At 38.6% G+C, this 19,937-nt stretch overlaps 1 long non-coding RNA gene across 1 annotated transcript in view; it reads right to left on the bottom strand.

Annotated features, from left to right (window-relative positions):
• The window catches only part of LOC122809579, a 230,405-nt gene that overhangs the window by 202,319 nt on the left and 8,149 nt on the right, over positions 1–19,937 (bottom strand). Inside the window, exon 2 of the long non-coding RNA XR_006365926.1 lies at positions 9,463–9,488. This is a non-coding gene — a long non-coding RNA (uncharacterized LOC122809579). The remainder of the gene's footprint in view (positions 1–9,462; positions 9,489–19,937) is intronic.

Below are 19,937 nucleotides of genomic sequence, written 5' to 3'. Positions count from 1 at the left end.
TTGCAACTCAACAAATCACAAACAAGAAAGTAGATGGGTTAAATAATGAATTATCAGGTATCATTACCACATATGACGGACAAGCTGGTGTGAACAAAAGAATTTTTGACAAAGAGTGGATTAACTTTTCTAAAGTTTCTGACTTAAATCACATTTTCCAGGGTGAAATAAAACATATTTATAGGAAAGGGAACACCCTGAAGGATATTTTTGAAAGAGGTAGTAAAGGGAATTCAAGGTTAGCAGGTACAAACAAAATATCTGGTGTATTTAAATGTGGTGCTTGTAATTATTGTTCTTATTTGATTACTGGGGATACCATTACTTTATCTGCCAGAAATAACAAAATTTTAACTTTAAAACTTTTAAAGGGATTATTTATGTTGGGTTATGTAAAAATGTAATGCTTTTACATTGGCAAGAGTGAAAGAAAGGTTAAGCAGAGAATATATGAGCACACCTATGATATTCGTATAAAATGTGAAACAAATTCTCTGTACAAACACACAAAAACTTGTCCTGAAGCTGAATTTCAGTTTTTATATTAGAGGTTGTGCCAAAGGACCCCAGGGGCGGTATGTGGGAGACTTTAGTTGAATACAGGGAATTATACTGGCAAGTGGTGTTGGAGGCCAGTAAATTCCCTGGTTTAAATGACATGATCTCACTTGCCCCTGTATTAAAATGAGATCAGCAAAATTGTGACATTAATGTGTAATAATCCTCCTTGTCAGTAGAGGGCAGTAACTCAATGCATTTCTATGTACAATGATTGTTTTTACTGGCTTTTTTTAAAAGTTGGATGAGTATATAAAAGCAGTTAACTGAATGTATTAGTGTAATCTGATGAAGTTGTGGACGAAAAACGTGGTGATTTGATTCACTACCTAGCAGTGGTTCAGGGTGCTTTGTTTCTGCTTACTGGTTTGTTCTGCATCCTCCATTTTTTGGTTACTCTTCAAGAGGAACCTTGATGAGTGGATGGGTAACAAAGTTCACACCGGGGATCACACCAACAGCACTACTAGATAGGGGCCAAGGGTACTAGCTGCTAGTACAATGGTCTAGGGAACTACTAAAGGGACAGTGAATACCACACAACGTGGCTGGGCTAATATATGCCTTTGGGCAGATAGCCCAGTACCAACCTATGAACCTATATAATTTTAGAAATTACATTGCAAGCAGATGCGTGCCTAAAAGTGTCAGGGCGAGTAATACAGCAAGAGGGTAGAACATCTTCTTATGTCAGCAGCACAGGCAGATGCACTTACAAATATGCACAGATAAAAGATGCTATTCCTAGTCTTTAGTTGTCAGAAATTTCCTATATACATAGAAATATTTCCTATATACATACAAATATTTCAGACATAGGCAATAATGAATATCAATACACCAAAATGGTCATTCCCACAATACGTATCCAAGTTGTTCTTAAAAATATATAATCTAGTACTTGCTTTAATACAATATGGTAGTCTAACTCCATGTATCTGCTACTATCTCAGAGAAACTAGTACCTCTCTCATTCCTATATAATCTTCTACACAGGTTGTCTGATGATTCTCTACAACTTCTTGATAACCCATAACATTCCCAGGGGTAGTTGTTTCTAAATGTCCGATATACCTGAATAATTATCACAGAAGCATATGGGGAAAAAGTTATATCCTACTACTAAAGGAAGAAATCACACTGAACTTAGTAACCACCGTCCTGTTACTATCCTGTCCCCATTACCTAACATTCTTAAAAATGCACTCAATCCCAGTTCTCACAGCACTATAACCTCCTATTCCCCTCCCAACATGGCTTCTGCCCCATCATAGAATTACTACAGGTCTCCTGTATTTCACTAATACTGTAAATACCTATAGAAATAAAGGAAAACTAGTATCTACCCCCTTTCTTGAGCTTTCCAAAGCCTTCAAAACGGACTTAAACCCCATCCTCCTACAAAAACTCTCAATTCAAGGATATGATGAAATCTCTACCATATGGTTAAAAAAAAAAATGCACTATCTTGCAGATCACAGGTCATAAAATGTCAGAAAAGCTTCTCTCCTTTCCTACCAATCTTTACAGGCATCCCCACTGGACCACTCTTGGTACTTCCTTCTCAACATCTTAATTAATAACTTCCCCGATGCCTCCAAATCAGCCTCAATAATTCAGTACACCGATGACTCCACCCTCATATATATTGCTCCCAAAATCTTAACCTGCAACAAATCACTCAAGAATTCTTCTCAGCCATCAAAGCCTGTCTAACAGTAGAATGGGCCAAGAGGGGCAATGGTTTCAGGTGCAAGGTGTTGGGTTGGCTCAATTGGCTGTCCATCATCCCAAGGACTCTTTAGTGCAATACTGCTTTTAAAAACTGGTATTGCATCTGCAGTCAAACCTGAGCACTGCAGAACTGCATGTAGTTTAAAATGTAGCAGCAGTTTGCATTTTTTTTTTTTTACCTAAAACATCAGCGGTGCAGCAAGCAGTTTGCTACAGTTTGAATGAAGGCTTTTTTATTATTTTAAGCTAATACAAGACTGCCGTAGTGCTCCATAAAGGCAAGGAATTAACTATTTGCTACAGTTTAAAAGAAGATTTTTTTTTTTAATGTGAGGAAGGAGGGTCAGAGCAGGGCACAGAAAAAAGACCTTAATGGCTGCAGAAGGAAAGACAGGGGGTGTCATGCTCCTGCCAGTGGAGGGAATAGTAGTATTTTTTTTATTTTTATTTATTTTATTTATTTATTTTACTGTTCGGTGGAAGAGCTGGGGCGGCATCGATCTATTACAGGGAAGTGTTTTTTGCTCCTCGCTTCAAGAGCGGAGGGGGTGGGGTGCTGGCTGGTGTTATTGGCACAGGGCACTAATTTAGCCAGCTACACTTCTGACATAAAATTTGACTACCGACATAAAATTTGACTACCACATTCAACATACAATAAAAGAAACATCACCAGAAACTGGGTTCTTGGTACAGCATCAGAAATTTACTAACTGACCAAGTCAGAAAACACTTAGCCTCTACCCTACTGCTCCTAACACTTTTCTACTCAGTCCCTGATTTCAGCAACTTACAAGTCGCTGAGCTATCAAAGTTTGAACAATGTTATCACAAAACAAAGTTTGCAGTAAATCACCCAACAAAAATCCCACCACTGCCTAGCACTCAAAGTAAACTATACTAGTTCGAACTATCCTACTTACTATCTTACTCCCAACTTGCAACTACTCGTAGCCTCATCTATAAATCTACCAATTGTTCATCTTTGTCAACTCTAATCTAGCCATATAAAACAAATAGATCCATTCACTCAACCCAAAAAATAATCCCCCATGTCACTAAATCCAACAATACAGCTTGGAACAGACTGTTCTTAAAATATGCCACAAACACATAAATCATCTCAAACACAGCTTGGGAGGGTGGCCTAATGGTTAAGGGGTTTGCCTTACAAACACAAGGTGCAGGGTTTGAGTCTCACAAGGGATAATTGGCTAGGTTTACAATGACTCACAAGGGCAGTTAGCCTAGTACTAACCTATGAACCTATGAAAATTTTAAACAGAAGGTAAAGTCACATCTGCAGATCTCTTATTCTGCCCCTGCACATATCCTGGATAAGTACCCCTGAACTAAACCATAATTCCACATTTCTTCTCACCCTTCAACTACTTCCATCTCATCTCTCTCACAACCCTTCTCTATACTCTCACCCACTCACCAGAACTGACTACTACCCCCACTTTCCAACTCACTTCATCTTTCTTACTTTCCTTTTCCCTCTTCAGTTTTAGTCTACTACACAAGCTAGTGACTAGCATATAAAAAACTGCAGTATAAAAGATGCTGCTTTTATTCAACTTTACGTATATATTACAGCTTTAATATTAAACTGCTTACTACATTTATTTATTTATTTTACTGTGCAGTGGAAGAGCTGACCTGTATACAATGATACAAATACTGTTGTACTGTATACAATGCTACTGGACAACTTCATAGATTAGTACTAGGCTAACTGCCCTTGCGAGCCATTGTAAGCCTAGTCAATTATCCCTTGTGAGACTCAAACCCTGCACCTTGTATTTGTAAAGCAAACACCTTAACCATTAATTCACCCTCCCAACCCCTGACATTTATGTCTGTATCTACTAGTCCACTGAAATTTGTGTCTGTATATACAGTGGACGTAAAAAGTTTACACACCCCTTTTAAAATGCCAGGTTTTAGTGATATAAAAAAATGAGACCACAATAAATCATTTCAAAACTTTTCCCACCTTTAGTGTGACCTATAACCTGTGCAATTCAATTGAAAAACAAATCTGTTATGGGAAAAATATAAAAAATAAAAAACGTACAATAAGCTGGTTTAAGTGCACACACACTTAAACTAATACTTTGTTGAAGCACCTTTTGATTTAATTACAGCATTCAGTCTTCTTGGGCACACACCTGCCAACAATGAGAGAGACTCTAACCTCAAATAAACTTCAGCTGTCCTAGTAGGATTTTCCTGACATTTACTCAGTTGCCTGCTACAGCAAAAGCCATGGTTCGCAGAGAGCTTACAAAGCATCAAAGGGGTCGGAGAGAGCTTACAAAGCATCACAGGGGTCTCACTGTTTAATAGTATCAGTCAGGAGAATGGTACAAAAAATTTCAACAGCATTGGATATCCGTGGAACACACTGATGACCGTCATCAATAAGTGGAGAAAATATGGAACAGTGATATTGCAAAGAACAGGACGTCCCTCCAAATTTGATGAAAAGACAAGGTGAAAACTGGTCAAGGAGGTTGCCAAGAGGCCTACAGCAACACTGAATTTCTGGCAAGTACTGGTTGTGTACTACATGTGACAACAATCTCCATTAGTCTCCATATGTCTGGGCTATGGGGTAGGGTTGCAACACAGAAGTCTTTTCTTACACAGAAAAACATCAAGCCCAGCTAAAATTTGCAAAACAATACATCAAGTCTCCCAAAAGCATGTGGGAAAATGAGTTATGGTTTGATGAGACCAAGGTTGAACTTTTTGGCCACAATTCCAAAAGGTACATTTGGCGCAAAAACACTTCACAGTAGGGATGGTGTTCTTTTGGTGATGTGAAGCTTGGTGTTCTTTTGGTGATGTGAAGCTTTGTGGTGGCAGTATCATGCTTTGGGGTGCTCTTCTTCAGCTGGAACTGGGGCTTTAGTCAAGGTGGAGGGAATTATGAACAGTTCCAAATATCAGTCACTTCTGGCCCAAAACCTTCAGGTGTCTGCTAGAAAGCTGAAGGTGAAGAGGAAACTTCACCTTTCAACACAACAATGACCCCAAGCATACATCCAAATCAACAAAAGAATGGCTTCACCAGAAGAAAATTAAAGTTTTGGAATGGCCCAGACCTAAATCCAATAGAAAATCTGTGGGGTGACTTGAAGAGGGCTGCGCACAAGAGATGACCTTGCAATCCGATAGATTTGGAAAGCCTTTTCAAGGAAGAGTGGGCAAATATTGCCAAGTCAAGATGTGCCATGCTGATAGACTCCTACCCTAGAAGGCTGAATGCTGTAATTAAATCAAAAGGTGCTTCAACAAAGTATGCAACCAGCTTACTGTAAGTTTTGTTATATTTTTCCTCCAACAGATTTGTTTTTCAATTGAACTGTACAGGCTATAGGTTACATTAACGTGGGGAAAAGTTTTGAAATTTATTGTGGTCTCATTTTTTATCACAAAAACCTGCATTTTAACATGGGTGTGTAAACTTTTTTTTTTTTATATCCACTGTATACAATGCTACTGGTCCACTGAAGCTCATGTCTGTATATCTACAGTGTTACTGGCCCACTGAAATTTATGTCTGTACATCTAACTATGTAGTTTATCCAGGGGTCTGTGTAACTTGTGGCAATTTCTAGATCCATCTATATGAAAACTTTCAAGCCGTATTAAAGAGCACTGTGCAGCTATACGTAATGTTGAAAATAGAAATGCTTTATGTAAACATAGCTTGTCAAGCCCAGGTTTTGTTCAATTTAAATTCTTAGTGCTAGAACAGATAGACTTTGGTGACATGGACACTTTACTAAAGGTGTGTGAATTAAAGTGACAGCTGCTACTTAGCACATTCCCAGCCAGAACTGAACGAGTTTCTTATTAAATGTGCTTTATGGTGGTTTAGACAAGCTGTTAACCATTACCTAGTTCTTTAGTTTACATTTGAATTGGTTTGAGACATTATTTCTAATAACTGGGATAATACATTGAGGAAACTGTCAAGCCACATCAAACACTGTGTAGCCATATGTAATAGAGACATAATGCTTTAGGCAAACACAGTCAAGTATCCACATGGTTCCAAAAATTCGTATTCCTAGTTTTTGAACAAGCAGAATTATTTCATGGAGATGTGGATATTTCACTGAGTTTTGAGAGTTAAAGTGGCAGTTATTCCTCAGTGCAGAGGCTTTCCCAGGACTAAATGAAGCTCTGAATATTAAGTGTGCTTTGCCGTGGTTAAAGTAACCCCCTCACCACTACCTATTTTTTCAAATACTAAACCACATCCAGAATTAGTTTCAGTGGGAACGTAATGATGTTTATCATTATGATTACTGCTGCTGTAGGCATAAGCTATCTTGGTTGTATCCTACAAAAGATGCGACAGTGGGCCAACTTTAAAAGCTCCAGGGCACCTTCCACCCGATCAAATCATTAGTTAGCTTGAGCTGAGCCAAGTAAAAATCAAGATTGGGCAACAAGCCCTCCAGAGCTTCAGTCTTCTGGTGAATGTGACCAAAACATAGTCTGATTTGACAAGTGAGGGATTACAGCTGCTGGGGAATGGAGCTGTCCCATACTGGCAAGGATAAAGTCCAGGATTTTGTTTCCCCAGGTTGGGATGTGGACTAACTGGTCCAGAGAATTTGTATTTATGAAGTGTAGGAATCTCTGGGCATACACATTTGGGGATGTACAAGTCTCGTAGTTGAGAGAGAGGTACTGAAGCCCCTTAGGAGAATGGTGTAAAATGCTGCCCAAGGCAAGGTTCATACCTGCCCTCGATACACATTCAGAGAGCTCCATCGTATCTCTCTGCATAAAGTTCAAAGAGGTGTGTCTCAAGTTGTTTGCTCCCACGTGTATGACTGTGTAATGTGTTCTTGTGGTGCAAGGACTTGAGTGCATGAGTAATGCAGCAAATCCTGGCACGTGATAGGCAACCAACCATGATCCTGTCCTTCAGCCTTTTGAAGGGTGCATCAGAGTATGTCTCACTGTGGAGTCACCTGTGACTAAAATGTTGGATTGTATGGAGGTTTGCTTTATGGGCTTTTGATTTGAACCACAGAGTCTTGTATGTAGTTTTCATGCTGAATTGCCTGAGTTGAGTATTTGTGAGGTTGATGTGGATACTTAGGTCTTAAGTTACATTTAGGAGACTTTTGCGGTTTAGGAAGGGGTGTGCCTTCTTTGAGGGTTGGGTGTCGGGCTGGCAACTCGGCACCGTAAAATCCACTGCCAACCATTCCGTTGTGGCGTGTGGCGACCCTTAACTGGGAAAAGCCGAAAGAAGAAGACTACAGGTTCACTAAAACAATTAACTGATTGTAACATTTTACTACCTTTTGACTTGTCTTAGTTCATAGTATTTATCATTTACAGCTAATTTAAAGATTTTTTTTCACATTTTATTGGCTGCTTACTTTGCACCAACAAGGATATTTAATGTACTGCTTTCCAATTTCACCCTCATTTCTAAAAATGTTTTTTTCTGAAGAAGCTCATGTTACAATTAAAGAACAAAAGCACTCAACACCACCTCTGTTTTTATTTTCCTTCTTGAGTGGTTTTAGTTTTTTCTGTATTTAAGTTTTTCATCTTCTAATCCGGACCAGCTCTTTTGCTTTGTTTAATATATTGTGTGTGTCCACATTTTTACTATGGCAGAAGGAACAGACGCAGAGTTTGGCTCCAGTAGTCAACTGTTATTTGACTTTACAACCCACACTACTTCAGTGGAACTTGTTTGCACCATTCAAGAATTCTCAAGTCACAGCTAAAGCACAGAACATTATTAATACTTTCATCACCGGGAATGGATACCTGTCACAAACTAGATGTGACCACTCGGATGCTCAACCAGTCTGTACAAACTGCAACAGTCTTTTAGATTTCTTGAACTCTGATACTAACACCAACTCTTTTCTGCAAGAAGTGGATCAGCACCAAATGCTTTTCCTAGAACACCACATGCAAGATAGTGATGGTCTATCGCAAATCACTAATGTTTAAAATGGAAAGGCTGCTTGTGACTTAAAAATACTGAATACGATAACTTCCATCTTTCCAGCTGTTTACATAATAAAATAGTCCCACAAGGTTTGAGAATCTTTAAATTTCCCAACAGGACCACAAGGGAATCTGCATTGCACAAGGATCTTGTGAGCATTTTCAATGAGGCAGGTTTGCAAGTCTTGCGGGTTTTAATTAATGACAGTGTTTTAAAGCTTGAAAACCTTAAGAAAGAAATTATAAGTTTACATAACATCATTCTTCAACACCCTAACCTTCAGCAACACCAGCACATCCTCTTCGGAATTACTTCAAGGATTAAAAGGCATGTAGCTACCATTATTCACAGAAAAAAACAAAAAATGCAAAGAGATGTACTACAGTACTGAACCCAAGCAGCATACCCACTTAAAATGTGATCAACTGAACAATGGGAAACATCAAAAACCTTGGTTTCACTCCAATTTCAATAATCCTAACCTAGAATTTCCCCACAACAGAGTCCATAACATCCGTTCCAACAGATGAATCCAACAATACTTTTACAAACCTGACGCTTCTGAACTATGAATCTGCTTAATACTGAGGACCCAGAAGTAATGACCATTTTCTGTCCCACGCCCAAGTGAATACTGGACACCGAGGACAAACACTGAGGAGCAAAGGGAAACAGAACATGGGCCTTACCCAAAGGGCATGTGGAAGACCTTGAACACCGACAGGCAATGGATGTTCGACAGGCAGACCTGGAACACCAAGGGGCAACCGATGCTCATGAGGCAGACCCAGGAGAACTGTCCAATGATACTAGACCCGGTTAACTCTGATGATTATCTCTATATAATTCAGCAGTCTTCAACTTAACTTGCAGAGATTTTAACAGTTACACTTACTATACTTAACAAGGAGTTTACATTTATCCCTGGCCAACATGCAAGATTACCAGATCTTTTACTTGACTTACATAAGAAAACAATTTCAAAATACTTGTGGATGAAGTTTCAATTGAACTTTCGGATTCAGAGCTAAACAATTCCCTTAGGAAGAGAAGTGTGTACAACCCCCCACTGCACAACACACTTCACATCTTTCAAAAGGTTTGTGAAAGGGATTTACGAGACCTGCTGCATCAAAGTAAAACTGACAAGTGGTTTAATCTCATACCTTCCGAAGTAACAGCCATACGTCAGCTAGAAAAAAAAAGATAAAAAGTCTCTGCATCAAGAGTGGACAAAGAACAGGTATAGTACAGATGGAACAGATTCAGTACATTTCAAAATCAGAAGAAGTGGAACTTGTTAACAACAAATATAAGGCTGTAGACCTCACACCCATCACCAAAAACTTTGCAAGCATTGACAGATTACTTAAGAACTTAGAAAAGAACAGTTTAATCACTTTTGAGGACTTTCAATACACATTTGTTCCTTCTCAGAGTCTTGGGAATTTTTTTGGCATCCCAAAAATGCACAAGGATGCCAATGACCATCCTTTGAGGCACACTGTCAAATAAAAGAACAAAATCCAAAAAAAGCCCGTCTTTGTTGATGCACTGCTGAACCCATTGGTAAAGAATGCACCTTTCTATTTAAGAGACTACTGGGCATTTTTACAAAAACTTTTTTACATTCACCAACAAGTGCAGATAAAATGCTTGTGACGTTAGATATAGTCTCTTTATACAAATGTCCCACACATACAAGGATTGGAATATGTAAAATCTTTTCTTCAAGAGTCTTCTGCTTTCCCCATTACAAAAACAGACACTATTTGTGTGCTAATCACCACTGTACTTGAAGGGAATTGTTTCCATTTTAACGGGGTTATTTACCAGCAAATAAAGGGTATTGCAATGGGCACCAAAATGGCCCCAGCTTTAACCACTCTCATAGCGAGTGCATTGGAAGCTCACACTCTCATCCACTTGCTTGGGTTTAAGAAAATTAGTCTGTACAAATGTTACACTGATGATTGTTTGTATGGCAAAGTACACAACAAGAATATGATTGCTTCATTCCATCACTGTCTGACAGTATTCCTTTTCTCAACTTTAAACTTTCAAGTTACTGCTCAGTAGTGCAGTTTGTTGATACAGAAATTACACTGGATACTAATACTTTTTCATGAAAGTTCATTTAACGCAAAAAGACTTACCAGAATAATTACTTAGACTTCAACAGCCAGCATCCTTTTTCTTATGAAAAAGAATACAGCCAGAGAAAAAGTCATTAGATATTCCAGGATTATAAGTCAGGATGACTGGTTCCTTAAAGAAAGCCACTTAAGTTTCCTTTTTGCTAATAGACATTACCCTATGGATTTGATTAATTACATTTTTACTGAGGTCAATGAATCATGGCAGTCCCAATTTTTGACCAATACGGATTACCACAAACACCCAACCAAAATGTTTCTTTGTCCCAAACCCCTACTACAACTAATCAGAATTCTGGCTGGTATCAAACCCCCCTCAAAGCCAATCAGAACCACAGTTTTGACTGAACCCTCAGCTTTCCACTACCCATTTGCTCAGACCACAAGGAACATCATTTTAAAGAACTGGGACATTATTTCAAATGGCAGGTATAATGCTACTATTTTTGGACCTATACCTGCTTTTTCATATAAAAAAACAAAGTCCTTGCAAGCATCTTTTTTTTAAGGTAGAGTTCCGAAGACTGTATGACTGTCATAGTTCAAATGTAGTTTATCCAGGGGTCTGTGTAACTTGTGGCAATTTCTATATTGATAAAACTATACAAAAACTTTCAAGCCATATTAAGGAGCATTGCACAGCTATACATAATGCTGACAATAGAAACGTTTTACGTAAACATTTTATTTACTTTACATTTGTTTACCAGGAAAGTCCAACTGGATTTCCTTTTTCAATGGAAGCCCAGGGAGAAAAGCTCCAGAAATAACGTACATAGTAACAATGGTAACACAATAGGTACATAGTAATAGAACACATTCATAGTAACAGAAATTATAAAAGACAGTAGATGAGTAAGCAGATGCATTTAGGTCAGCAGGTGTAGAGTTTATAATAAATATTTACACAGAATTATGTGCAGTCAACATAATGCTTTTCACAGTAGTCAAGTACAATTGGCAAGATGGGTTAGTAGCGAGTTTCAGCTGCAGGGACAGAGTCAGGAATTTGCAAGGTAGGTTTTTATGAGTTTTTTTAAACTGTACTGTTTAAGTATTGGCCACTAGTGAGTTTGGTAGGCCATTCCACAGTTTGGAGGTGTAGTTGGAGAAAAGGGATTCACCAGCTGAGTTTTTAGCTTTACTGACCTGTAGAAGTAGTTTATTGCTAGAGTGGAGGGGTCTTTAGGAGGAGTAGGGTTATATGATCTCTTTAAGAGCTGGGGTATTTTCTGGGTGATGGAGTATTTTATATGCAAAGATTAGTTGATTAAAGTGAAGGAGGTGAGGGACTTCAAGCCACTCGAGCTGTCTGAGGGATAAACAGCAATGTGACTTGTAAGATGCATTGGTGGCAAATTTTGAGATTTTATTATAACAGGCTTCAAGTTTGGCAAGGTCGGTTTTTCGGAGGTTGGTTAAAACTGGGGATACATACAAGAGTGTTGATAACAGGTTTGTTCTGGCAATAGTGACTTTTGTACTGTTTGTTAGAAATGTGTTATTTCCACACAGGAGGCCAAGTTTCTTGTAGACTTTTTTTGATGGTTTGGGCTATATGGAGATCAATGAACTGAACTATGAAAATAAAAAAACGATCACAGCCACGAGTAAAATAAAACACTGTTTAATAGGAAAAAACGACTAAGCGCTTTCATCTTACTTTACATAGGCTTCTTCAGAGTCTGTTTGAACAAACCACTTACTCCACTTAAAAAAAAAACATTCAATGAATCACATGCAGCCAATCCAAACTTTCCCCCAATGATTATTTAAAAAAACCATGTCAAATTACAATAGACAATAAAAATTAGTTTTTTTAATGTTATCTGAAATTCAAACCGCAATTTTAATAAACTCTTTTTACACAACCCTTCTTGCCCTGTTATGGTAACTAACTTATTATTCCAATTTTGGAAACCTAAATTTGATTAGCCCTCTGTTTTAGGAACGGTACCAGTGAAATTGTGTCATTGAAACCAGGAAGTGTGGTGGCATTCAGCCTGAACTGCCATTTTGCCTCTCTTACCTCCACTTCCAGATTAGCATCACCTTCCCTTTCATTCTTCAGCACCCTATCAATTACATAAAAGATGAACCTCCTGAAATTTAAATATCTGGTGCTGTGAATGTAGAGTGTTGTGTAAATCCTTATTTTTGATGGACCTAATGTGCTCCCCTATCCCGTCCCTCAGCCTTGTTTTCGATAGATTGAAAATCTTTTGAAATGACAAGAACTACTCATTTTTAACGATTGATGTAGTTATATTCTGAGATTCCTCACACAGAGGGCCTAGAGATGATTTAGGAAAGTTTAATGAAAAGCAACAGGGTGAATAAGGATAAGATAGTGTTTCTCACAGAAATGATGGAGATGGTCCTTAAAAATAATTTTGTAGGTTTTGAAGGTGAATTATTCCATCAAGTATCAGGTGTAGCAATGGGTGCAAAATGTGCCCCAGTTTAATCGAACCTTGTATTACTTGAATGGGAAAGGAAGTTCACTTTCCAATCACCGTATATCAACAGAATTAAGTGCTATAATCGATTTTTAGAGGATATACTCATCCTGTGAGAAAGGAATGAGAAGGAGGCGGAGGTTTTTGTGGAATATTTAAAATTCCACTACCACTTTCTTTAGATTTACAAGAAAAAGGAAAGGGGAAGAAATATAATTTTTACATATATGCTCGACAAAATACAATGAGATGGAGGAACTTAATGGTACTACCTTTAGGACACAAACGTACTCGACACTTTGGTCCATTTCAACAGACATAGCTAGGAAATAGGAAGATTAGATTAGTATTTTTCTGTATTGAAGTCAGAACTTTTCTACTGTATTACATTAAGCATTTGTCTGTGACTTCTGATCTCTTGACTAGCACTGTATAGTAAGACATATGTTTTTATTATTAACTATTTTAAACCTTTTTATTGTGGCTTGTTTTGTGTAGAGATAATTTAAGCTCTAGAGTACACTGCATGTATATAGTGATACTGTCCAAGTCACTCAAATAAGCTTTGTTGTTCAGTCACACTTACCATTTGGATAATATTGCACAGTAATAATTGGACACCCTTTCTTAAGGGCCTTTTTAGTAGCTGATATCAGTGGGTGGTGGCAGCTGGTACTACCTTTTAGACTGGGTAGAAAGGGGGCACAGCTGGAGAATCTGCGCCAGCCTTCCCCAGGAATGTCTGTGTGGTTGTATACAACTCGTCTCAAAGTGTGTGTCAGCTACCTGGGCAGGGACACGAAGCACTGGTTGGACAGAGAGGGTGCTGGAGATTTTAGCTTGCCCACTAGGCTGAGATCTGGACCCTATAGCTGTGTCAGTGGGGAGTCTTATTGGAGATCTGGAGAGAAAGGGAGAAACCAGCCCCAGACTGACTGGGGTCTTCGTGTGCTCTTAAGGGAAATTGTAATTTACTGTGTGTGTATTTATTATCCTGCCCTATGTGGACGCCCCTCACTGGTGTTAGGAGTGAGGATTGAGGCTGCTTGATTGCTGGACCAGTGCACGGACGTCACAAGAACACGGACGAGTTTGCCGTGATTGACCATGTCAAAGGCCTTGGACAGGTCAAGGAATATGGCTGACACAAATTGGCCATTATTTCTGTGCTGGTTAACTTTGTTTGTAAAGGACAGTAGGGCTGCTGTGGTACTGTGTGAGGGATAAAAATTATGTTTGGTATGAGATAGAAGATTATGTGCAAGGAGGTAACCCATGAGTTGAATGTGTACAACCCTTTCAAGGATTTTAGATAGGGGGAAAGAATGCCAATAGGGCGATAGCTAGTTCACAAGAGCTACCTCTTAGCAGGGACATATGCTTCTGTTATCGATATGTTTATGACTATGGCTATTGGGTATGAGACAGCTTCTACTGCAATTCACAGATTTTCAACAGGGAGATTACCGGTGGCTAAGGTAGTTGGTTTTATTTTTTTCAGTAATTTTTTGATGTTATGAATGGGGACTGGCATAAACTAGTTTGCAGTATTTTGTAGGTGTGTATTATGGTTTATGATAGGAGGGGTAGGGTTGGAGCTAGTCTGGTTGTTTATTTTCAGAGTTGTTAAGTCTTTTTGGAGTGGGTGTAGTTGTTTTACCTAGTTGCAATAAATTCTTAATGGTAGCCCAGAACGTTTGTGGATTATTTTGATCTTTGGTCTGGATATTGTGGTAGTAATTGCATTTACCTAATTTAACTAGTCTTTTTGCTTTATTTCGAAGTTCAAGGAAAGTTTGGTAGTGTTGGATTTGTTCTTGTGGAACTGTACCCATACCTCATCTCTGGCTTTGAGTAGGGATCTGCATTTTCTGGTTAGCCAGGGTGCATAATTAGATTTGACTCTAATGTTTCTAGATGGTGCATGGTAGTTCAGTATCTCTAGGAAGGTGGTGTTGAAGGAGAGTACAACCTCGTCCAAGGGCAGGTATTTCAGATGTTCCCAATAACAATTTTTTTGGGCAGAGAAGAAAAATTGTTTCTAATTATATGGAAGGAGGTTTGATGGGTGCGGTCTCTTAGAAGGAAAAAGTTGGGTTGTGGCTGCTCAAGCTGTCTGGGAGGCAGCCTGAGTAAGATGATAGGAAGGGATTATTAACTAGAATCCAGTTGAATATGGCTTGACATTTAGAGGTTTTATCATTCCTAGTTGGAGATGTGATGAGTTGGGCAAAGCCATAAAGGTTAATATGTGTTGTAGGATTTGGAGGGGAACAAAGGAGCCAAACAATATTAAAGTCATCCATGAGGATGGTTTCTTGTGGGAGAAACTTGAAAGACCTCTGAAGCAGGTTTTCAAGTGATGCAATATTGTTGCATGGTGGGATGCATCCACCTATGATATTGAGGTATTTGTTGGCTTTAACAGTTAATTTAGCAAAAATTAATTCAGCATTTGCAAAGTCAGAGATGAGGAGGTCAAGTGTCAGGTGGTCTTTATACAAGATTGCTACACCACACTTTGTTTATCCTACCTTTTTTCTTTTACTTCTATCCATTTAGCATCTTTATGTTCCACAGGATCTTCATAAATACTTCTTCAAAATGCATCTATTTCTTTTTTTGGTGGTTTTTCAATTCCTTTTACCTTGTTTCCCAGTTCACTATAAAACCTTCTGGGTCATCAATAAATTGCTTATTTTGTACTTTTCCTTTATATTTACCTGTGCATATTCTAAGTTTTTCTGCCTATGCTGATATATTTAGCTTATTTGTGATGGATCAGGATTTATCATAGGTTCATACTAGGCTATCTGCCCTAGGGCATTTATAAGCCTAGCCAGAATGTGTTTGGCTTTCGCCACCCATTTTAAATGTATTTTGCTATGCCCTTTTTCGAGGTTAGTATACTGTGCCTCTGTCTAACAGTGACACAGAAGTGATACCCGGGGTAAACCTACGATCTCCCATCCACTCTCATCAAGATTCCTCTTGAAGAGAGTCAATGAGGGACACTGCCTAACCTGGACTGGGATTTTATTCCAGAGTGAAGGGAGCCTCTGGTTTATGAATCTGTCCCTCCAGCATGTCCTATTTATTTCAGTGCTGAGGTTCAAGTCTCTCGAGCCCGTAGCTCGATGGGATTTGGATTTTCTGAGGTGCAGCATGTCCCTTAATTCCGGGTTGGACATGGCTTTATACGTCAGGCACAGACCGCCTCTGAACAGGCGGTATGCCACTGAGTAGAGCTGGAGTTTCTTTAACCGGGCAGCATATAGCATCTGTTTGAGCCCTTTGATCCTCTTGGTGAGGTCCTTTTGGGGTCTTTCCAGTTGCTGCAGGTGTCTGGTAAGGTACATCCCAAAAGGGGTATTGTACTCAATTATGGGCCTGATGAGTAAAGAGGCACGATGACCTCCCCTGATCTAGATGTGAATCCCTTCATGATTAGGTGGGCTATATAAAATGTTTTTCTAACCACTTTGGCCACGTGGTTGTCAAATGAGAGATTGCTATCAACTTGGGTCCCCAGGTCCCTAATTACTTCTTCTGTACTTAATGGATTACCACCTATGTGGTAATTTGTGGGCACTTTGTTTTTGCCAAAGGGAATGACTATACACTTTTTGGCATTTAGCTTGAGGTCATGGCCAGTTGTCTGTTTCTATGAGGCCCTTTTGGAGGATGCTTGTGTCGGCTGGAGAGTCTATTATGGCACCCAGTTTGCAGTCATCTGCGAACTTGGTCAGCCACAGTCCTTCCGTGTTATCATGCACTGTTATAATACTGTGCATTGCTTTTATCATGTCTATCTTTCCAAGTATTTTTGTTAATCTATTCTGTACTCTAACAGTGACACTTTCCTGTCTTAATTGCTTTATAGTTTTCTCTATTCAATATTTCCCTGATGGTATTCGATTTCTCCCCTTCCTTTCCCTTACTACCCTTTGTTCCTGTGGAAGAATGTTATCAGTTATTAATTTAGCAGCACAGTAATATATCCTGTTGGCTTCTGTTATATCGCACAGATCTATCTGGACAGTCCTAATTACTGTGCTCATTTGTTTTATCAAACTTCTAACTTTTTGGGTTTCATTGAACTTCTGCTGTCTATTTCTTTCATTGATCTTAATATGTTTACATCCATTAAATCAAGCAACTCTTTTTAGCTCATTTTCTTCTAAACTGAGGGCACATTTTTGTGCTCCATTTCCTGTGGGCATCCTATAGAAAGTTCTATAGAATCTTCTTGTGGGGCACACACTTAATTTAATCCGTTGCTCTGTCATATGGAAACTCACTGGCCTATCACTCCTCAACATTGACTGTGTCAGAGTTGCCACAGTTTCCTGTTCCTTCCCTTGCTGTCCAGCTTCAAATGAATATTTATACCTGTTTTCTGTGAAAGGCTCCAAAATATCTTCATATGGCAAGTGACATGTTCCTTCCCATTCCGCTGGTTTCTCCTTAATTTGGATGTTCATTGCTCTACCCTGCTCTGTAGTGTTTTCTTAGTTAGAATCTCTACATTGAATCCTTCACTTTGCAGGTACTCCATAACCTCAGCTTCTATAAATTCTCCATTACTGATCTTTTCTATTTTTCTTCTGTCTTCTTATTTTTTTGAATTTTAAAGTTCTCCGTGTCTGGATTTCTTTGTCTGTATTTCTCTTCAAATATCTTTGGTGCTGCTCTTTTTTTTATTGATTAGTTTTGCTTTCTCCTTTGCATAATATACCATATTAAATCTCTTACTTTCCCCATGTCCATATTTCTTCCTCAGATGGCTCCTGATCTTCCTGTTTCTCCTTACTTTGGGGATCATTCCATCGTGCTATGATGTAATCTGTGTTAGACCTCCTACACCAAATCTTTCATTTTGCAGGCATTCTATAACATCAACTTCAACTTTACTAATCTTCTATAATACTTATTTGTGATATTTTTTATTGGGAAATGTTCCATATCTGGATGCCTTTGCCTGTATTTCTCTTCGAATTTCTTTGGGGGCTGCCTTTTTTGTATTGATTAATTTGGCATTTGACTTTGCATAGGTACTGCATCATATCAAATCTCTTTCCCATAGCCATATTTCTTTTTTTTACAAGTCTCAAAAATCTCTAGGTTTTGTTTCTATTTTTGTACTTCCCCAATCAGATGATTATTTTTCCAAACAGATCAGAATTTGTTGGTCTATATAATTTTTTTCACAAATCTGTTGTATTAATGAACACAAATTTTTATTTGATGCTTTCGACAGTTTCTCCTGTGGAAGTATTTTTCTTCTCCAATTCTCTGAATCTTTTTCTACATCTTGTTTCTGGAAATTCTGGCCTTTTTGCATAACAGTAACAATACATAATTTCTTTCTCATTCTCAACAGTCCAATCTATCGTCTTTATGGCTCTTCTTTTGTCCATCAGTTTTTTTGTGGACAGCTACTTCCTTCTACCCTGGGCCTAGCCCCAATGTAGGAATGTTTCCATATTTTGAGGATTCTAGAGTGATTTTTTTCCAGTCCTGGCACCAGTGCACCTATGAGGACTGGGCCCTTTTTTATCCAGAGTCTTGTGCACCCAGCTATCTTTAATTTTTTATCTAATTATATCCATATAAAATACAGTCTATGTATCAGTGTCATCTTAGTGAGATTTTGTGAAAATCAGGGTCCACCTCATGAAGGTGCTAGACTTGAGGATGAATTCAATTTCAGCAATAATACTCTCCTTTGCTTGCTGTCATACCTCCATTTGGACCCAACAAATCTCACCAAGATGACACTGATATGTTTTCCGTTCTTTTTAATTTCTCCAAGTCTTTTGGGTTTCTAATACCATGACGGGAATGGACCCCATTCCCAAGTCAAAGTACGATTAAAGTTCATGAAATTAGTATTGCTTCAATCTTTGATGTCAGCCAGAAGTGCTCTTCGCAGCACCAGCAATGTGCCCAGTAATGACTCCTTCTGCAATTTGTACGGGGTTAGATGTATTGGTAACATATCTAAATACGACAGCAGATTCTTTTTTACAAGACCTGTTGCTCCTACTACTATTGGAACTGTCTGGGTATCTTTCTTCCACACTGCTCTCGTTTCTGCCTGCAAATCCTGATTTTTTTTATGTTGGTGTCTCTCTGTACACAAGACACTGTAGCCACTGGGTGTGACGATTTCAATGCTACTTTTGTCTTCTTTTCATGGACCACTATATCCAGTTTTATAGCATCTGTCTTTTAAACTGTTGGTAATGGGCGATTCCATGTGATGTACAATCATTTATTATCTATGATGCTTTGTGGCTCATGTTTCCAGTGTTTTTTAGCACTTCAATACCATAATGTTTGCACAATCCCCAGTGCAAGTCTTACCACATGTATGCCTTTCAGTATACACTCCTTCTGCCATTAGTATGTCAACCAGAAACGAGCTGCACAACTGTTTCCAATTCTGTTTTACAAAACCTGCATTTTTCTGTTTCTCCCACATGTTCAATTGACTTTGTAAACTACCATGTACATAGCTAACTTGAGCTGCCAATATTAAGCTTTCATCTCTTGGTTTGAATTTGCCTCTCCTTAACCATTCCTGTGTTCAACCCCGATCAACATAAGGTTCTTCCAGAAATTTTCTATACTTGCAACTATCTTTATGCATTTTCCACATTTCTGGCTTTCTCATCTGGTCCTTCACCTTATATTCTTTCTTTTGTTGTTTTGGCACATTCAGTTGCTGCCTGATTTTTATCTACTTCTGGTTTGAATTCCATTCCTGCTGGACACTGACAGGTTATCTGCTAGATTAAGCAGCGAAGTCATCCAAGATTTATTCTCATGTTTCAAAACTTTCACTACGTTTGGGTCTTGAGGTCAGCAGATATATGTGCAGTCCCACGACTGCAGATCTATACATATCATCAATTTCAAGGCGGCCCATCCCACCTTTGGAAAGGGGAATATATAATCTTGGTATGCACAGATTTTTATAAATCATTTGGTGAGCATGAAGCACCCTTCTGTTTTTCCTTT

This window comes from Protopterus annectens, chromosome 8.part0, assembly GCF_019279795.1.
Source record: "Protopterus annectens isolate FY-2018-M chromosome 8.part0, PAN1.0, whole genome shotgun sequence".
Classification (NCBI taxonomy): domain Eukaryota; kingdom Metazoa; phylum Chordata; order Ceratodontiformes; family Protopteridae; genus Protopterus; species Protopterus annectens.
This window is presented reverse-complemented; position numbering and strand designations above follow the sequence as displayed.